The 17,132-nt window shown below is 33.3% G+C and overlaps 1 long non-coding RNA gene across 8 annotated transcripts in view; it reads left to right on the top strand.

Annotated features, from left to right (window-relative positions):
• Positions 1-586: 586 nt before the first annotated feature.
• LOC309849172 overlaps positions 587-17,132 on the top strand; it is an 895,871-nt gene continuing 879,325 nt past the window's right edge. For all 8 annotated transcript variants that reach the window (XR_014303539.1, XR_014303540.1, XR_014303541.1 and 5 more), the window contains exons 1-2: positions 587-917; positions 6,216-6,330. This is a non-coding gene — a long non-coding RNA (uncharacterized lncRNA). The remainder of the gene's footprint in view (positions 918-6,215; positions 6,331-17,132) is intronic.

Genomic DNA, 17,132 nt, shown 5'->3' with positions numbered 1-17,132 from the left:
AAATAAGGCCTTTCTCATGCTTATTTACTTATTATTCCTTTTTTGTTTTGTCTTTTTCTTGTTTGTTTTTGTTTTCAACAATGTATTTGAATTAGCTGACAATGTAATAAAATATTATCTATAAAAATGGTTAAAATGGTAAATTTTATTTTATGTGTATTTTACTGTATTAAAAATCATTGAAAAAAACCAGTACAAAAGAATTGATATAATTCTAATATATAAAGTTTGATTAAATTGTAAACACATGAAGCAATATTAATCATATCAATGTCACAAACTGAAAAGAAAAAATGCCATTTCTGCTCCCCCAAATCTTAGCATCACATTGACAAATTAGGATCTACACACAGGAAAAATGATGATTGAATAAATTTCATTATGTAATTATAAATTATGATTATATTTGATAAGTTATCTAATAATGAGAAAAAATATTTTAAGCACTTCGACAATTTCAGATATTCTGGCTTTTCATTTTTAATGGTTAAAAAAGAGGAGTTATACAAAATGTATATTCCTAAACTGTGTCTAATAAACAAAAGTCCACTTGGGAAGAAAAAAAATGGTCTCAGGTAGGATTTATTCGATACATATTCAAGGTTATGAAGTGTTTTCTTGCGATGACTTTTCATTCAATGTGCTTGTTGAAGGAGGTCATTGAGAGGACATGACCGCAGGTTGACCTGCGAGCCCATCCGGGCAATTGGAGGCTCCTCAGCCCCTCCCCTTGGAATGTTCTGCCAACCATTCCTGAGGTGGGAGCAGTTTCAAGGATGCAGCCTTGAGAAGGTTGAGGCCTTCGCGACCTGGATCTGTGGCAGAATCCTGTCAAGGGCACGGTACGAACCTTTAAGATGCTGGCGGCAGCCACGGAGATCTGCTCGTCTGGCGGCCGCCTACGACAAGCCTCATAAGTAAGTTCTCTTGCTTGTTCAACCTGCCACCCACCAGTCGGGGTGGCGGTCCCTGTGAGGTCCCTCCGGGCCCTTTGGGTGCCCGGCCAGCGTCGGATTTCAGCTGGAGAGCTTCCAGGGCTGCCAAGTCACAGAACCCGAGCAAATCCTTCTCCTCCAGGCTCCTGCGTGTGCTTTTTGACTAGAGGACCCACAACAGCATAACGAGTTAAACAGTTTTTTTTTTTTTTTTTTTAAAGATTATATTTATTTACTTGACAGAGAGAGATCGCAGGCAGGCTGAGAGAGAGAGGAGGAAGCAGGCTCCCTGGGGAGCAGAGAGCCAGATGCGGGACTCGATCCCAGGGACCTGGGATCATGACCCGAGCGGAAGGCAGAGGCTTTAGCCCACCCAGGCGCCCCAACGAGTTAAACAGTTTTAAAGTACATGATCGTATTTGTCCGCTTACCTTCTACAACGTAAGAACTGAGAGTTGTATAAATCCACAGTGCAAATCCTGCTTGACTTCTCCCATTAGCAGAACATACGGGCCGGCTTTGTGTTTCCCTCCTCCTGCAGAGGCCACTTTTCAAGAATTAGGGTGACCTTGGGGCGCCTGGGTGGCTCAGTGGGTTAAGCCGCTGCCTTCGGCTCAGGTCATGATCTCATGATCTCATGATTGAGCCCCGCATCGGGCTCTCTGCTCAGCAGGGAGCCTGCTTCCCTCTCTCTCTCTCTGCCTGCCTCTCCGACTACTTGTGATTTCTCTCTGTCACATAAATAGATGAAATCTTAAAAAAAAAAAAAAAAAAGAATTAGGGTTACCTTGTACAGAGCTGATCCAAACCCCGCACAAGGACCCATTTCTTTCACAGTATCCATAGATAAATTTCAAAATTTGCAGTTAATCAGGGGATACTGACAGAACTAATGCTATTTAAAAAGTTCATGTAAATATTTATCATAGTAAATGTTAAAAGTCCCCCCCTCCCCACCCAAAAGGGTTGACTAAGCAAGCTGAATCATGACCAGTAATCCTGGTGAGATTATATATATAAATCCTGCTTTAAGTTGAATGTAGACCAAATGGACATGAAAAAACACATTTTTCATATCCTATATTGGCTAAATAAATGATACTGCTTAATTTTGCCTTAGAAAAGTACATGTATGTGTCCATATAATGGATATAATAAATCGATTTTGATACATGCTTAAAATGTTCTATTCAATTATTATTTTACTAATATATCTAACACTGGATACCTATACATTTTTAATTTGGGAAGTTTGTAGCAATTTGTGGCAGTGTAGGAAAAGGAATAAATATAAACTTACACCTCATTTCCCTTATCTGTTTCTTCATCTCAATTTTTAACTTCTGTATATAATTCAAAAAATATATGTATTAGCCATATCAGAATTACTATTAAGGCTACATAAAAGGGTAATTTGACTTCATCAAATAGAAATTTCTTCCTGTCACATAAGTAGTATAAAGGAGGACTGTTCAGACAAGATATGGCAGCTTCATTATGTCCTCAGTGACCCAAACTTCTTTAGCCTTCTATTCCATCTTCCTTAGTGTGCACCATTCATCCTCGTTCTTGTAGAATAGCTTCTGCATCTCCAGCTATCATACTTGTGTCCCCGCACAAGAGAGAGGAAAGAAGAAAGGTGATAATCAGAAGGTGTGCATGGATTCTACAGGTGTGCCAACCCTAACAAGCTAAAAGCAACAGATAAAGGTTTTATTATATGAAAAAATAGGATAAATATTTTTAATTTTCTTTAAGCATAAGAGATTCGAATTAGGAGTCAGATTGTGGGCAGCAATCAAGAGAGTTAGAAACCTTTTCATTATAACTATGAACAGGGCTATAACACAAAAGATAAAAGAATGGGCCAGGCATTTGTTATTATCTAGAATCAGGAAGGGGGCCAAGAAGAAAGCAACAATTAAACCGAAAAGAATGGATGCCAGGTTTTAAAGTGCATAGAAATGTTGACTTTAGGAAATCAACATCAAGGCTGTGGCTGGTTACAGAGCTTGCATTGAAAGAAACATAAAATAGGAAGTTATTCTTTATACTCCATATACCTTTTAATTTCTTTTGGTTAGAAAACTAGACTAAATATGAGTGATTCACTACTATTAAGAGGAAATGATAGCAATTTGTTGCCAATAGGAGGATTATCTTAAACATTGATTTTTTATCTTGGCTGGAGTAAGTGTAGGTCTTTTAGAATTATAATATCTATCCCAGATACTACAAAACATTCAAGTGCACTTTTTAAGAAAACATAGACTTGCTGAACAAGTCTTCTGATGAGAGATTTCACCTGTATAAACACAGTAGGGGAATATATATTGGTCCCACTAGTCTATTGAGCCTCCTGCTGTTTCAATCCAACTGTGGCAAGGCTTTTAAGGATTAGTATAGACCAGAATGTTTGGCTAGAGAAAAATTAACTGGCAAAAACAAAACACCCCAAGTGGTTCTAAACACAAAACTGAATTTTGAAGTGACTCTCAAACTCTCTCTTTCCATATATATGTGTGTGTGTGTATATATATATATATTTTCTATCTTTAAAAGCTATAATTAAACCCTTATTGCAATTAAATAGCTTAGAGAAAGTGCTAGAAAAGTATCTGTTCCATAGTAAGCACTTGCTCAAAAGTATCTCTTATGAAAAAAAAAATTCCTGGAAGAACAAAATACAATTGTTTTTTAAGAGTTTAATTAGAAGGTGCCATTTTATACATCACTGATTTTCAAACTTTAGGCCCTCCAACCCCTTTTGTAAAAACCATTTTATGGAGACTTTCAATGTCAAAAAATGTAATAGAACTATTCTAATTAAAACAGAAGTCTGGAACCCTGCTCCCTCTGCCCCTCAATCCAATGCCTTGAGACTCCACAGGCAAGTCCAAGTTGCCCTAGGAATCCTCAAACATACTAAATGTGGTAGAACAGGCCATGCAGAAATTTATACTTCTAGTATTAGAATAATATTTCAAATTTGAAATGTTCTTGTCTCTCTATGTTGTTGATTGTTCAATATCATATCATGAACCATAGCTACTTCTTGTTCTTTTTTAAAGAGTAGTTTTATTGAAATCTCCCATTGTAATATATTTCAAGAAACTTTAAGCTGGTGAGAACCAAGCTATTAAATTAGGCTACTGGTCTATACTCCCTTTTCCTAATGTATCATTATGGGATACTCCCAGTAATCCTTTTTTTTTTTTTTTTTTTTACAGTTCTTTCTATTCTCCTCATACTAATCTGGGAATTAAAATGTTGTTATGTTATTCAATTATTTTCATTTGAGTTCGTACTCAGCATTTTAAATCAAGAGCAAGTGGCACACAACAAAAATTGGATTATTTGGAATTCATGTCAGTGGCAGTATCAAATACTAGAGCGTGAAAGTAACTTTCTAAAGAAGTAGTGACTTTTTTAGATCATAATTCCTCTGGGACCTGACTTTCATTCTTATATATTTTCCAAATTTGGCTTTATGGTCTATTGATTTTATAAACTGAATCATGACTTTCCGTAGATCCCATTTTTAAAATAATAACAAAAGTCAGACCTGGTTTCTAAGAACCTGATTTGTTCCTTAACCTTTATGTATATATATGCATATATATGTAAACTCATATAGACACACTTACATAATCATGCCATTTAAGTATTGGATTATTATTGAGATGACTTTCTTTGATACTATTCTCTTTGTTTTATTTCACTGATTTTATCAGCTTCTCAATACATGATTTTGGTTAGTAATACTAATTTAACTTTAATAGTAAATTGCATAAATTTCTACTGTTGGTACATCACATACATCTTTAATTCTGATAATCAAATGATTGTGTTAAATAGTGATATTTCTAATACATACATTTAATTTCTACCTCATACTACTAAAGGTATAAATGCTCCATATTTTAAGCCTAAACCAGCATATATTTTGAAATAGTTTTGAAGTGTAATGCCTTTAAAGTGTATTCCCATGAAAATTAAAGTGTAAAACTCATCTTTTTTTTTTTTTTTAAAGCTTTAAGTTAATAGCAAAATCAAATGGAAAGCAGGGAGTTCCTACATATCTTCTGCCCTTATGCACTCACCACCATGGTACATTTGCCATAGTTAATATCAGTATCACCCAAAATCCATAGTTTACCTTAGACTTCACTCTTGGTGTTGCATGTTCTGTGTTTTTCGACAAGTATCTTAACATGTATCCACCATGGTATCATACAAGATAGTTTCACTACCCTAAAAATACCATATTCTCTACCTATTCTTTTTTCCCTGCATAAAAAACCCTCTGATAATCGCTAGTATATTTAATAACCATAATTTTGCCTTTTCTACAATGTCATGTAGTTGGAATGATAGAGTAAGTAGGTTTTTCTGATTGCTTTCTTTCACTTACTCCAATGCATTTAAATTTCCTCCATGACTTTTCATGGCTCAATAGCTTATTTATCTGCCAGTACATAGTATTACATTGTACAGATGTATCAAAGTTGATTTTTCCATTTACCTACTGAAGGACATCTTAGCTGCTTCTAAGTTTCAGCAATTAGAAATACACTGCCATGTATATACATATGTTGGTTTTTATGTAGACAAAAATTTTCCACTTGTTCGAATAATACCAAGGAGCACAATTGCTGAAATGTATGTAAGTGTTTGGTTTTATAAGAAACTATGAAGCTGTCTTTCAAAGTGGCTGTAGTATTTTGCATTCCCAACAGTAGTGAATGAGAGTTCCTGCAGCTCCACCCTTCAACCAGCATTTGGTGGTGTCAGCATTAGAGATTTTAGCTGTTCTAATATTGTTATGTATTTTGAATTATGTTGTTTTTCTGAGGTCTTGCTATTATTGTCCTGTTAGTTTGGTTTATTCTTCATAAAAAGATGTCTTGTCAGTAATACCTAATCATAAAGTATATGGCAAAAATCCCATTTTCATGAACATATCAAAATATAACAGTGATTTGTCCGAGAAATTTCTCTGCAGTTATTTCCTATGAATAGTCTTAATGTCTTTATTTTTTCTTTCCCTGAAGAGAGCAATGACTGTGCTATTCTTACTTTTCATTATATTCAATTAGATAATCATCCTTATTGAAAATGGTTTCCCAATCTTTCTTTGGGAAATCAGATTTTGCTTTATGTAAGGAAGATAAATTCTTGCTTAGCACAAACATATTTCCTTACTGTGGCAGACAGACACTGTTGGTTGCTTCCTTGTCCCTCCCTCTTCCTCACCAACTGACTCTTGATTTTGCTTAGGCGCCAAACTGACCAGCCTCAGGGAAGTATCTGAGCAAGTCAGAGCAATCTGATTCCATTTTGCTTCTGGTTGGAGGACTGGAACTCAGCTACTCAGTTCTACTCAAGCAGGCAGGTAAGTTTCAGTCCATGAGCCATATATGTATATATATATAGATAGATAGATAGATATATGGATATATCTATCTATCTATCTATATATATATGGAGAGAGAGAGAGAGAGTTTCTTGATAAAAATAGAGATAGACAAGTTCCTTTGGCCATCTTCTTTCTAAATCGGTCTATGAAAATATGTTCACTGGAGCTATGGCAGCTACTTTGTGACTAGGAAGAAAGAAGTAATATGTTGAAATGCACATGGGGTGGGGTGCCTGGGTAGCTTAGTGGGTTAAGCCTCTGACTTTGGCTCAGGTCATGATCCCAGAGTCCTGGGTTCGAGTCCTGCCTCAGGCTCTCTGCTCAGAGGGGAGCCTTCTTCCCCCTCTCTCTCAGCCTGCTCTCTGCCTACTTGTGATCTCTCTGTCAAGTAAGTAAAAAATAAATAAATAAATAAATGCGAATGAGAAAATGATAAGAGTTTTGTTTTTTATGTGAATTTTGACTTACGGAATCATTCACAATATCACCTATTTCCATACTGTTTGCTTTGTGACATACTTGTCTTCATATTAAAGACACTGGGATCTGATATTCTGTTACTTGCAGCCAAATGTATGCTAATTGCAACTGTCCCCTAAATAGAAGTTATAGTGCAAATGGCCTTGCCCATATCTTTGAAATATTATCAGTGTTTTTTACATCATTAAAAAAAATGTCATCTGGCTTTCTTGCAGTCCTATTAAGCCCTAAACCTCTCAAGTACAGGGTGTTACTTAATTATAAAATATACCTGCTCTTAAAATTCATATTTATAAGAAATTTAAAGCAGCTTTTTGTTTGTACTTTGTGTTTGTGCTTTCACCTGATCTCAAGCCACTTTAAACAGAAATAAACCCAAGATACTCATTTCTATTTCATTTGTCATCTCTCAAACTGTACTCGCCAAATCTAGAAAATATGAAGACAAAAGTTCATAATAGGTAAAATTTCTAATATGAATTACTTTAATTTCCTTCTTTTGTATCTTACAATTCTTATTTTATTTTAATTTAATTTATTTAATTAATTTATTTTATTTTATTTTTTTATTATTTTAATCTTCAAGTAGAGCCAAATGGGTTACACAGCTCCTTCTTAATCAGCAATACCCACCTACCCCACCCCTAAACAACTGGCACACAAAACATACATTCTGTTAATGAAATTCTTTCTATTTTGAGATTAAGATTAGTAGCAATGGATTAAGAGAGTGCTCTTTGACAAAAACTCTCATTTTCTTCCATTAGCATTTGGAATAAAATTCAAAGTTGTTACCACTGAGGGTTATGCTGCTAACTCTCTCTCTGTGTCTTTATAAAATATCCCCACAAAGTCTCATAGTTGCGAAATTCTCCAAAGTATTTCCAAACACAGAGTCCAAGACTTTATAAACATAGGACCTGGGATTGTCTTTTCTCAGAGAGCTTCACTTCTCATTATTTTGCTTTTCCCGCAAATATTACCAACTCAGAGAGTTCTCTTCTATTCACTCTACTGAAGCTTCTGCTTCCCAGCTAGTCAACACAAGATGGCTTTTGTTTGTTATTTCATATCACTTTTCCTTTCCTGAATACGTATTTTAATCTATGTCCCTACTTCATTATTGCCAACCCTTTTTTCCCACCACTGACACCAAGTATGACCCACGAGAATACCTTGTAAATTTCACTCTCACTCATCATAATGCTTGGCAAACAAGTGTTTTGAAAATAGACTTTTGAATAAATACATGAGTAAATGAATAATAATTTATAATAATGATATAAATGAAAATGATTTTAGACTCCCTTTTCTTCTTTCATTCTCAGGGGCTTAAACTTCAGCCTGCTCAGCAAGTTGATTCACCGTTTCCTTTCTCTTTCAATTTTCATAAACAAATATGATGTACTTCTTAGAAGTGCTCTGGTATCAATTGTTTAATTATTATTTTTCTGCCATACCAGATAGGATAACCAGTATCCTTTTGGTAACATTTACCCAGAGATAAAAAGTTTTTATTTTCATCCATTTAACTGAACTATGATTGGATTTTTTTTTGAACATTCTAAAAATATTTTTAAAGTTTAGATAGTCTAATTATCTGATATTCTAATTATCATATTCCTCATATTCATAATAAATATTTTATAAATTTTTATAACTTTTATAACATGGAATGTTTTTTTGGGGGGAAAAATCTATGTATTCCTCTTTAGTAGCCATTGAATTAACAAACAAAATAAATTTATTAGTATCAGAAGTTTGTAAGTATTATTGCACATAATTGAATTCAGGAAGTACGACAAACACAAAAATAACAAAACATAGGGTCATTTTCAAGTACAAAAAAAGTGTGGTGAATAATTTTTCATATTCAAATATTTTCTTATTTACATAAATATTATATGCATGGATACTCACAATCACAACACTGTATATCCATTTAACATGATACTATATTACTCTTTCCCCCTAATATTATGTTTCAAATATTCAAACTGATATGGGACCTTATTTAAAATGGCTGTGTGATTAATTGTATTGGTGTGTATTGGCATTAGACCAATTTATATTAAAATGTTGTTTCCGGGAGTGCCTTGAGGGCTCAGTTAGTTAAATGTCTGACTCTTGATTTCTGCTCAGGATATAATCTTAGGGTTGTGAGACCAGCCCCATGTTGCATCTGTGCTCAACAGGGCAACTGTTTGAGATTCTCTCCCTCTCTCTCTTCATCTGATGTTCCCCATGCTTGTGCACTCTTTCTCTAATAAATGAATAAATAGATCTTTAAAATGTCATTTGTTAAATATTAACAGGGATTTTTGAATTGTTACACATTTCTTAAAGCTATAAATTCCTCATTTGCAAAACAAATAGTATCTAAATTTAGAGATGTTATCGTAATTAAATGAGATAAATATATATATGTATATGTGTTATATATAATAATGTATGTGATTATGTGTATATAATATACATATATGCACATACACATATTTTATATATAATGTATATATAATATATCAGTACCTGGTGGTTATAATTTTCAAAAGCTCTTCATATTGCATGTTACAGTAGCTACCCAATATATATTTCTGATTGAATTGAATTTTGTCCATTACAGCTATGAACTTTAATTTATTGAATGATTTATATGTCTTGGGTTATTTACCTTATTCTGATTATGAAGTATAACATACAAATTTAGATAGGGACAGAAACCTTTTTCCTTTTTTTAAAAGATTTTATTTATATGTTTTGGGTTATTTACCTTATTCTGATTATGAAGTATAACATACAAATTTAGATAGGGACAGAAACCTTTTTCCTTTTTTTAAAAGATTTTATTTATTTCTTTGAGCGTGTGCGCACATGAGAGAGAGAGAGAGAGAGGGAGAATGAGTGGGGGTGGGAGTGTAGAGGGGGAGGGAAAAACAGATTCCCTGATGAATACAGAGGCTGACATGGGCTCGATTCCAGGATCCTGAGATCATGACCTGAGCTGAAGTCATGCTTAACTGACTCAGCCACCCAGGCGTCCTCAGAAACCTTTTTCTTAGTTACTCTCCAAGAACAGCTCTACTTATATTAAGGCACATTTACATAATGCTCTCTTTTCATAGAAAATACCTTTAGAATTCATGTACTTGAAAGCATTTATTGGAGCCACCTACAATGTCTTGAGAATATAAGTTACATATTGCATATTGAATAAAAAATTAATATTGTAAAGAGTTATGCTTCTAGATCAGTGTTTATAAACAAAGCATGATGTTCTCTTCTGCCCTTTTCTTCCCCATCCTACTCTGCATGGGTGGTTTAGGATTATGCAAGGCTTTCTTGAAAGTTCCAGTGGTTGAGGTTGGTGTGGGCATTTAGTTTTGAGCTGGCAGAAGTGGTAAACACCCTGAGTTGCACAGAGCCTCTATACAAAGTAGTAATCTATTTTGAAATGTCAGAACTAACCTCAATTGAAATAATGAGAGGTAGATGTATAATATCTATTTGAAATTAAGATTCCGAATTTGTAATGTTAGAAGATACCAAGCCTTCAAAAAAAAAAAAAAGAAAAACAATAGTATCAGAATCCTCTACCTTTAATTAAAAGAAGATTTTTCTAAAAATATATTAAATTTGTCATCTTGGGTTTTCTTATTATATTATCTTGTCTAGTGTAACCAGATATCATTCTCAAGGCATGAAAAATTCGTTTAACCCCTTCCAATTATTTTTACCTCTTTTTATGTTATACATGTTTTTGTTTTGGCTAGAAATTCCAAATGAAAATGCTAAATAAAAAAAGTTTATAGTGGTCATCATTTTTTATCGCTTCTTGTAATAGTTGAAAAAATTAGAAATTCTTTATAATCCATTGTTATTTTAATAAAATTTTAAATTTCTCACTACTTTGATTAAGACTTTATCTTATAGCCTTTTAAAATTATCAACAATCATTCTGACATCTTGCATGGTTTTTAAATTGTTTTGTCTATAAGAGTTAAAATAGTGTATGTCCAGTGTTAAATTTCTCAGTTGTGTAAAAATCCAAATGATACATATGATTACAAATACATATGACTATGGTTTTAGATTTTTTAAAAAGGAATAATACTTCCTTTTAAGATTTAACAGGGAATAAGTCATTCCTTCAAATAAACACCAGCTATCATTTATATATATATATAAAATAAAAGAATATAAAATTATATATATGTATGTGTATATATATTATATGTGTATATATATATTATATATATGTATGTGTATATATATATGTATAATTTTACATATATATATATAATTTTATATTCTTTTATTTATTATTCTTATAAATCTTTAATTCAATCAAATTTTTTCTGGTAGAGTCTTCGGTCATCTAATTCTTTAGTAAATAAAATCACTGCTGTTCTTCATAGATCTTTCCCTGCTTGGGTTACAGCTGCTTTTATGTTCTCTGGTGATTTGTTGGTCTCTGTACTCAAATCCGTATTGCCTTCTTTCTCAAACTGTTTCAAGTTTATCATCCACTTCCATCTGGTCAGTGTAATCACGTTAACCATTTACCATCTGTTTAATCTGCTCATACTCTGTTAATACCACTGAAGGAAGACGAGGACTCCACTAGATTTCCCTACCCTCTGACCTCAGCTGCATTTCAGGCTGAACAGCAAACAGGCTGGACAGGCCAAACACAACTCACTAGAGGCACTTTGACTGGCCTCAGATTTGCTTTCAGCTTCAAGGTAACATTTTTTTTACCTAAACCTCAATTCCTCTTCTTATATATATCATTTTTGTTTAAGCTTTGATGGTCCATTTCCAGCCTGTTGGACTATATTGCCTAACCTCTATAAAAATCTTGTGAAATGAAGAAAAACTTCAGATGCTTACTGACAAGATTTAGAGGAATGTTAAATAAAGTAATTAAAGTCCTTAGAAGTGTGTCTGGTAAATCAGCAGTGCTCAGTAAATGTTACCAATTAGTAATACTTATCATAATCATCAAAGCTCCCCCAAATTATTTTACTTTACATAAATGACGACTAGTGGTATTGGAAAATCCTTCATTATTTAAATCGTATTAAAATGTTGATATTAGAAATGATAAGCTCTGTACTATGAAGGACATTCTAGTCACTTCAAATTAATTACTCATGAAATAGTCTATTACACATTAAAGTCAGAACTATAGAATTTAAAAGAGGTAAGGTGGCTCAGTGGGTTAAGCCTCTGCCTTTGGCTCAGGTCATGATCTCAGGGTCCTGGGATCGAGCCCCACATCAGGCTCCCTGCTCAGCGGGGAGCCTGCTTCCCTTCCTCTCTCTCTCTGCCTGCCTCGCTTCCTACTTGTGATCTCTGTCTGTCAAATAAATAAATAAAATCTTAAAAAAAAAATACCCTATTTCATCTCATTTTACCTGATTCTGCCTGGAAGTAGAAGGCTTGATCAGCCAGATAAACACAGTTTTACTGGGAAACAATGAAATATGAGGAAGTTTGCGTACAAGAATTGGGACCAATATTTGTTTGAAAGAGCAAATTCATCTTTAAAAAAAAATCTTTAAAGAAGTGAGAACCCTAGGAGTACTTATTTAATAGGGTTATATGAAGCTCAAGTTTGGTGTTATTTATAAAATACTTACTTAGCTTAATGGTAGCACATATTAGGCACTCTGTTTCTCTAATATAAATAAAATTAATAAGCCAGTGAATTGAATCCTCAGTTGAAATTCCACTCTTAAAACATACATTAAAATAACATTAGAAATGATAACCAGAATAAGGGCCTGTTTGTTTGATATTCTATAGTTTCTGATAATCTTGGTGAATGATGAAACACAGAAATTGATTTTTAACATGTACCGAACCTATTTTCCTCTAATATTAATTGTTTTGGTGAAGCTTTGATGGAAGGTCCTTGGACAAATCACATTCTTTCTGGCTTTTTCATTGATTAAAGATCTTAAAATAAGAGAAATCTTTATTTGAAAATATTTATTTATTTATTTTTTTAAAAAGAGCATGTGAGTGGGTGGGGATGGCAATGGAGAGGAACAGAGGAAGAGAATCTTGAAGCAGATTCCTCAGTGAGCACAGAGCCCGAGGCAGGGCTCAATCTCATGACCCTGAGATCAGGACCAGAACTAAAATCAAGAATTGGATGCTTAACTGACTGAGCCACCAAGGCACCCCTGAAATAGGGTATTTGAGTTTATAACCAGTTTTTTATCATTTACTCTCTATGATTATAGTCTAGGAAGACTGTGACCCTAGAAAATGACTGTATAAATATATGTTTGCAAGGTGCTTGTTGAAAGACTCCTTGACAGGTTCCATATCTCTTTAATTATCAGGTGGCCTCTAAAAGAAACCTAAGATACATCTAATAATTGCACAAATAAATTCAAGAATTTGTTGGCTACCGTGCAATAAGGAGTAATTTGGTGAAGTTCTGATTTCATAGTATAATAGCATGTATTATAGTACCTGTAAACATACCATAATCCTTCTATCCAATTTCCTACTAAACTTTTAAGTATTTAAAGTTGCCTAATAACACAGTGTTAGTGTGTTCCTCAATCAGACTTTGGTTTCTTTTTCTTAAATTTTTTAGTATCCTTTTCCATTGATTTCCTTTACCAAAAGTGTTTGCTCAGCTTTTGAAATATGCAAGAGATTAGGGTTGCTCATACACTGATTACCATTTTACTGCAGGATTTCTGAAACATGTATCTCCTTGTTATATACATCCCAAACCATAGCTTCTGTGAAATACCTAAGCTTTAGATTTACATTTCAAAGAAGATTGCAAACTTTGCATTATAGTAAAAGTAACTATTTGATGCTTTCATGAAAAACAATGCTTAAGTTCTATTTAATCTGCAAGGTCAACTCTAGATCTAGAATTTTTATTACACAGAGTTAGGATTCAGAGTGTTTATATTTGGAAGCTTTTATTTAACTATTGATTTTATGCTTATCTTTTTCTATCTCTTTGACTGATAATGCAGAAGTAATGCAAATAGGTACAAAAGAGTATTCAGTAAAATTTTTGGAAATAGGTATAATGGAAAAACACTATTTCCACCTAGGTATCTGAATTACATCTGAGTAAATGCAGAACTAAGATACTCAGTAGGGATGGAAGCAGCCACAGGCCATTTCCTTCTTAGGAATGACTTGTCATTTGCTTTATTGAATTTAAATCATTTAGAACTCTTAATGTCCTTGGCTCTATGATAAAATCTGATTTTCTAATTTAACCAATTTGTTTTCATGCTTAGGATGGAACAATGGCCTTTTCAAATTCTTTCTTTCCTAGTACAAGCACCCATAATCTTCAGGCCTTATACTTACGTGTTGGGAATACAAAATTGTTTTCCCATTCTTATTTAGAGGATTAGTAGGCTACACATGTGTTTGTAATCAATATAAGCATCATAGTAGAGATTTGTCATGTAACATATAAGTAGCAGGTAAGAAGGAATCCAGTTCTATTTAGAAAAAGAAGAAATAGCAAGGTAGGAATGAATAAGGGTTTCAGGAGTCCTCACTGGTTCGGAGACTGGTGAAGAGGGCTGGCTCTCCCTCCCCTGTGTATACCACACTGCTTGAATTCATTTACTTGAGTTATTTCTAGTTTTGGGCAATAACAATTGAAGTTCTTGTGAACAAGCCAAGTTCTTCTTCATGTACAAGTCAATGTAGAAACACTTCCTTTCATTTCTCTTGGATAAATGCTGAGTGCATTTTCTGGCTCATGGAGTCCATTTATGTTTCCCTTTCTGAAAAACTTCCCAACCACGTTCCAAAATAGTTATACCATTTTACATTCCCACAAATAGTGTGTGAGAGTTCCATTTGTTCCATATGTTTGTCAATACTTGGTAGTCAGTCTTTTTGCTTTTAGCCATTCTGAGTGTGCAGTAGTATCATATTGTGATTCTAATTTGCATTTCTCTAATGGTTAATGATGTTGGGTATCTTTTCATACACTAATTTCAGGTCCTTATTTGGTGAAGCATCTGATCAAATAGTTTGCTCATTTTAAAAATTGGATTGCTGGTTTTCATATGAATCTTGAAAATGTGTTTTGTTCTGGATACAGGTAATTTATCAGATATATTATTTATAAACACTTTTTTTTTAAAGATTTTATTTATTTATTTGACAGACAGAGATCACAAGTAGGCAGAGAGGCGGGCAGAGAGAGAGAGGAGGAAGCAGGCTCCCTGCTGAGCAGAGAGCCCGATGCGGGACTCAATCCCAGGACCCTGAGATCATGACCCGAGTCGAAGGCAGAGGCTTAACCCACTGAGCCACCCAGGCGCCCTATAAACACTTTTTAATACAGCCCATATCTTGTATTTTTCCTCTTAGTGGTATATTTCAAATAACAGAAGTTTTACATTTTGATAAAGCAAATCTATCATTTTTTTGGCTAGACTGTGGTTTTGGTATTGTATTTAAGAAATTGTTGCCTAATCTGAGGTTACAAAGATTTTCTCTCATCTTTTGTTCCAGAAGTTCTATAGTTTCAGGTTTTGCCTTTGCGTGTATGATTCATTTTGAATTACTGTTTTAATATGGTGTGAACTAAGGAACAACGTTCTTTAAAAAATATATGAATATCCATTCTTTCCAATACAATTTCTGCAAGATCTGTACTTTCTCCTTTGAACTGCTTTTGCTCGTTAATCAAAAATCAGCTGTCCCTGTAAGTCAGTGTGTTTTCACGATGCTTTATTCTGTTCCGTTGTCTATTTGCTTACCTTTAAACTGAAATTTGAAATCAGGTACTGTTAGTCCTTTAACTTGGTTCTTTTTAAAGATTATTTTGGCTCTTTAAGTCCTTTGTATTTTGATATGAATTTTAAAATCAGCTTATGAATTTGTGAAAAATTATAGTTGGAATACTGATAAGGGCTGTGTTCCATCTATAATAAATTTGGGTAGTATTGCCATTTTAGCAGTAGTAATTTTTCTGAGTCATGGACGCTGGATGTTTTTCCATTTATCTAGAGTTCCTTGAATTTTTCTGACCAGTGTTTTGTGCTTTTCACACTTTTTGATAAATTTGACCTTAAGTACCAATTATTTTATACTTTTATATATTTTATATTATTTTATACTTTGATGTTATGGTAAATATTATTTCTGTCTTAATTTTTCAATTGTTCATTGTTATTATGTAAAATACAATTATTTTTTATCTTTTATTCTGCAACCTTGCTGAATTCACTTATTAGTTCTAGTAGTCCCTTATGTAGATCTCATTGGATTTTCTATATAAATGGCCATGCTGTCTCCATTTAAAGACAGCTATGTTTTTTTTTTCCTTTATATGCTAGATGCCTTTTATTTATCTGTCTTTTAGCTTGCTAATTTGATGTCTTGCATTGATTGATTTTCAAATGTTGATCTAAACTTGAATCCTAGGATAAACCACATTAGGACATGGAGCATTTAGATCCATAGATGGATTGTTATGTAGATAGAGTCAATTTGCTAAAATTTTGTTTAAGATTTTGGCTCTTGGGTTCATGAGGGAATTTGTGCTGTTTTTTATTCCATTTGTTTTGTTTTTTGTAGTGTCTTTGTCTCATTTTGATATTAGGATCTTGCTAACCCAATAAAACAAGAAGTCTTTACTATGTTTCAATTTTTTGAAAAAAATTTTTTTAGAATTAATATTATTTCTTCCTTGAATAATATGTTCACTCTACTAGTAAAGCCATCTGGATCAGGAGCATTCCTCCCAGTAAATGTTTTAATAAGAAATGTAATTTTTTTTAATATCAATTCTCATTCCTGATAACTGAAGCTTTAGTTTTTTTCTCTTCCCCTTATCACCAACTATCTGATTAGAAATTTATCAATTTCATTGGTCTTCTCAAAGGATCAGCTCTGGGCTTCATTGATTTTTCTGTTTTCCTATTTTTCTAGTTTACGGATTTCTACTCAGATCTCTATTATTCCCTTCCTCTTCTTTGAATTTTATATTCCCTTTTTTCTTAATTTCTTATGGTGGTTGCTGAGATAAATGACTTAACAAAGCATTTCTGTTTTTATAGTATAGGCATGTAGCCCTATAAATTAATTATCCTCTAAGTATCCTTATTTCTTCATTAACATCCCACATATTTTAAAATATCTTGTTTTCATTTTCACTCAGTTAAAATACTTTATAACTTTTATTTTTATGTATTATTTGGATTATGTGTTACTTGGAAGTATGTTATTTAGCTGCTTAATATTTTGTGATTTTATAGAGATCTGTTACTAATTTCTAACTTAAT

Source organism: Mustela nivalis, assembly GCF_964662115.1.
Source record: "Mustela nivalis genome assembly, chromosome: 15".
Classification (NCBI taxonomy): domain Eukaryota; kingdom Metazoa; phylum Chordata; class Mammalia; order Carnivora; family Mustelidae; genus Mustela; species Mustela nivalis.
Note: the sequence above shows the minus strand (reverse complement) of the source record. Positions and strands in the feature narration are given on the sequence as shown.